This window comes from Theropithecus gelada, chromosome 1, assembly GCF_003255815.1.
Source record: "Theropithecus gelada isolate Dixy chromosome 1, Tgel_1.0, whole genome shotgun sequence".
Lineage (NCBI taxonomy): Eukaryota > Metazoa > Chordata > Mammalia > Primates > Cercopithecidae > Theropithecus > Theropithecus gelada.
This window is the reverse complement of record NC_037668.1, coordinates 200,856,501-200,861,693: the sequence shown is the minus strand read 5'-3', so window position 1 is coordinate 200,861,693 and position 5,193 is coordinate 200,856,501.

Below are 5,193 nucleotides of genomic sequence, written 5' to 3'. Positions count from 1 at the left end.
ATCTAAGATCAAATGAACGTTTGTTTGATCAGCCTGCACAATTACTTATACGAGGAAGAAAGTAGCAGTCTTCTAGTTCTACAACTTTTGTGTTACAAGCTGGTATAAAAGGATCTGCATAGCTTGTTTGATTGAACGCTATCATTCCAGGGATCGTTCCTTTCTCTTTCCCTGTGCTCCATTCTTCACCACCCTTGTGTTAGAGTCTGCTATTACAGTGGATGAAAATCAAATGCTTAGACACACAGAAAAATATGGATATGCCATCCACATGACGCTAAGATTAAAATGGCAGGAAGTAGAGAAAAATGATACTACGGGCAGCCAGGAGCTCCTCTCCTGACACCTCATGGCAGTGAAAGGCAAGTGTACACAGTCTTTTGAAGCCTCTTTCCTTAGTTGAATCATTTCACGAGTGAACTGCATACATTGTTAAAATATCCAGTGAGGGGTGGAAAGAATGGCACAGTCTTATGGGAGCTTGAAAGATCTCTGTTCTTCTCGTGCACTTTAAAGTCAAGCTGGTTGTCTTTGGTGTAGTCGCTTTGGCGGGCCAAAATGTTTATGTGTTTTGAAGAAAATGATGTGTGTTCTTCTTTGTAGTTTTGCTAAGCATCTAAAAGCACAAAAGAGGGTCTTTTAAAAATGTAACTGCAATTGAAATGCCTGGAGAACAGAAGCAGCAGAAATGGCTAGTGTAGGCACACTCCAGAACTTTGAGCATGACGCTCAGACTGAAGGAGGATCAGAAGAACTCACTGGAGTTAACAAAAGCATGATTTATAGAAGCAGCAAAGTGTAAGAAGCTGATAGGCATGCTGGTAGTTAGACACAATATTTGCTGACTCTTTTTCCAATACGTTTTTGCTAATAGCTAATGAATCTGGCTAAGGTGGACATTACTTATGGTTCTGAGGTCATTAAAAATGCACACATCTGTGTGTATATATGCTTCATCAAATGTGTATGTGGACTAAATGCATCAGAAGTCCTGCTAAATACTCTCAGAATCACTTCTTTGAGACAATCATTCCCACATTTTCAAGACTAAGGCTGTGGGGCTTTTTGAATAAGTTTTATTAAGAAATATGGTAAAGAACGAGGTTTTCTCTTCTTCTAATCTGATGACATGAACATGCAGGCCCACTCTAGAGCTTGAAGGGAAAGCCCAGTGAATTTTAAGACCTAGGCCTCCAGGTTACAACTATTTCTAGAATTTTACATTTTTTTCTTTTCATGCGTTTGTGGTTTCATAAGCAAAATCTCCTGCCCCTCATGTCTGATTCACCTGCTCCCAGGAAGAGATAATGCCCTTCCTGTTCATTTTCTGTGTTTGTTATGAGGAAGATGGATGCAGATAGCACAGCCCTCTTCTTTCTGCATTTTCTCTGTCTACCTCCCTTCTCTGCCTTGGGCTTTGTCAGTTCCTTTCTCTCTACACTGCATCTCTTTCAGTTCCAAAAATAGATCATTCAATTTAGGAAGAACAATTAACTGGAAAGAAAAAAAAAAAAGTCTCAAGTATGGGGAGGCATTTCAGCTTCTCTATCAGGCATGAAGTAATTGGCAACACCACAGCAGCATCTTTACCGGGGATCCTGTTTCATTATTAAATGTGAGCTTCAGGAAAATCATGGACTCAGAAAAATTGGACTCACTTCTACAGGTCCCCAACACCTCCCTTGTCAGCTCCAAACGTGTCCCAGAGCAATGACACACAGAAGACTTTACTGCTGGGATTTCACCAGTGTTTGTACTAGATTTGCTCCATGCAGCACTCTTGGATATTTTGCATGATTTCTCACCCAGTAAATATTTATATTCTCAATACATTGACCTGTCCCTTGAAATCTTATATGTCTAGAGCATTCTAATGGCGGCCAGGGGGATTTCACATAACGTTGTAGTCAACGTAGGGCAATGTTTCTCCAAGTGTGATCTTTAGAAACCCCTAAATTAGAATCACTAGGGTCTTTGTTAAAAAGACAGGTTCCTAGCCTACTTCTCAAACAGAATATTCAGGTGATTTTAATGGATTTGAGAAATGCTAACTTAAGGATTCTTCATAAAGCATGGCCTAGTTTACAAAGTTAAAAACCTTTTAAAGCAGTGGTTCTCAACAGAGGGGATTTTGTCTTCTAGACCAAGGTCTATATATATTTTTGATTGTCAAAGGCAGAAGGGGTGTGCGGGTACTACTGGTATTTAGTGGGTAGAGTCCAGCAACAGTGAGAAATGTTTTACAATGTATAGGAGAACTTCCCAGAACAAAGAATTATTCAACACAAAATGTTAATGGCACTGACTTTGAGAAACCCTGCTATGGAGGGCTGGTCATTTCTGATCCCAATCTGGAATTCCCAGTCACTAGACAGATAAAAATTCTTAGAGCCACCTCTGAATTAAACTGATAATGAAGCTAAAACAAGGAGTGAGTTATTTCGGTATAAAAATAAAGTCAATTGAAAAACCATAGTCTGGTTTTCCAATGATTCCCTTTAAAAACCACACTAATATTACTGGAAGGTGACTGTGAGAGAAAGGGATGTAAACAATAACAGAATTGGAAAGAAGAAAATAGCAATAAGACAAGTCAACATATCATGGAAAATGAGAAATGCTTGAATCAATGCTATCTCATCTAGGATTCAAGTTCATCTCTTCTGTTGAAAGTGTTTAGTTGGTGAGGAAAATGGTCAACGCAGGCCAATAAAAGGCAAGTTGACTTTTAGTGCTGCAACCAGAAAAGGCTCAGGAATGAGAAAACACTAGTTACTTCTGAAGGCAGGCTTGGAGGGTGGCGGAAAAGTATTGTGTAAAATTTTGTAGAAGGAAAAAGTCTAGCCTGTAGATTTCTGCTATTTAACATGGTTACCACTAGTCACATGTGGCTACTTAAATTATTAATTTAAATTAGATTAAATTTAGGCTAGGCTTGGTGGCTCACGCCTGTAATCCCAGACTTTGAGAGGCAGAAGCGGGCAACAGAGTGAGACCCCATCTCAAAAAAAAAAAGAAAAAAAAGAAAGAAAAAGAAAAGAAATTACAAAAAACAAATACAGACTTCAAGAATTCCAGAGATTAGAATTATCAGAACCAAAATATTATATACACACACACATACACACAAGTGCACACACACTTGAATATATATATGTATATTTATACACATACATATATATACACCCACATACCACACAGTGATGTTTTGGTCAACAAAAATAGGTTGCCTAAGCCGGGTGCAGTGGCCCACACCTATAATCCCAGCACTTTGGGAGGCTGAGGTGGGTGGATAGCTTGAGCCCAGGAGTTCGAGACCAGCCTAGCCACTATGGCAAAACCCCGTCTCTACTAAAAACACAAAGATTAGCTGGGCGTGGTGGTGTGCACCTGTAGTCTCAGCTACTCGGGAGACTGAGGCAGGAGAATCACTGGAACCCGGGAGGTGGAGGTTATGGTGAGCTGAGATCATGCCACTGCACTCCAGCCTGGGTGACAGAGCAAGACTCCATCTCAAAAAAAAAATAAAAAACAAAAACAGATCACATGCATGATGGTAGTCCCATAAGATTATAATGGAGCTGAAAAATATCTGTAGCCAGGTGACATCATAGCCATCATAACACAGCAGCACAATGCAGTACTCATGTCTTTGTGGTGATGGCATAAACAAACCTGCTGCCAGTCCTATAGAAATATAGCACATACAATTATATACAGTTCATAATACTTCATAATGATAATAAACAACTATGCTAATGATTTATGTATTTACTATGCTATAATTTTTAATCATTATTTTAGAGTATACTCCTGCTAATTATTTTTTTTTAAAAATTAACTGTTAAGGTTGGGCGCAATAGCTCACACCTATAATCCCAGCACTTTGGGAGGCCAAGATGGGCGGATCACGAGGTCAGGAGTTCGAGACCAGCCTGGCCAACATAGTGAAACTCCTGTCTCTACTAAAAATAGAAAAAATTAGTGGGGTATGGTGGTGTGCGCCTGTAATCCCAGCTACTCAGGAGGCTGAGGCAGGAGAATCGCTTGAACCTGGGAGGCAGAGGTTGCAGTGAGCCGAGATCGGGCTCTCCAGCCCTGGCGACAATGCAAGACTCCATCTCAAAAAAAAAAAAATTAACTGTTAAACAGCTTCAGGCATGTCTTTCAGGAGGTATTCCAGAAGAAAGCATTGCCATTATAGAAGATGACAGCTCCATGTGTATTATTGCTCCTGGAGACCTTCCAGTGGGACAAGACATGGAGGTAGACGGTGATTCTGACCCTGTGTAGGCCCAGGGTAATGTGTGTGTTCATGTCTTAGTTATTAACGAAAAGTTTTAAAAGTAAAAAAATTTAAAATAGAAAAAAGTTTATAGAATAAGGATATATAGGAAGAAAATATTTTTGTACAACTGTACAATCTGTGTTTAAGCTAAGTGTTATTACAAGAGAGTCAAAAAGCTACAGAAAATTTAAAAATGTATAAAGTTAAAAGTTACAGTAAGCTATGGATAATTTATTATTGAATAAAGATTTTTTTTTTTTTTTGAAACAGAGTCTAACTCGGTCACCCAGGCTGGAGTGTAGTGGCGTGATCTTGGCTCACTGCAGCCTCTGCCTCCTGGGTTCAAGTGATTCTCCTGCCTCAGCCTCCCGAATAGCTGGGACTACAGGCACATGCAACCACACCCAGCTAATTTTTATGTTTTTGGTAGAGACAGGGTTTCACTGTGTTGGCCAGGCTGGTCCTGAACTTCTGAGCTCAAGCAATCTGCCTGCCTCATCCTCCCAAAGTGCTGGGATTACAGACATGAACCATCATATCCAGCCTTTTTTAAACATTTTCTTTTATTAGAGACAGGGTCTCACTATGTTTGTTGCCCAGGCTGGTCTCAAACTCCCAGGCTCAAACTATCCTCCTGCCTCAGGCTCCCAAAGTACTGGGGTTATAGGCATCAGTCACCGTACAAGGCAATTTATTTTATTATGCTCCATAATTTATATTTATAATACAACAGTATTTTAAATGTACTAAATACTACAAAATAATTTATTTTTATTTTCTTTTTTTTTAGGGACTTTCCAGGGGAAAACAAACAAACAAACAAACAAACCAACAGCCTGATAGACAAATTCTAAAAGAGCTCTAACACTACAAAACAATTTTTTTTTTTTTTTTTTTTTTTTTTA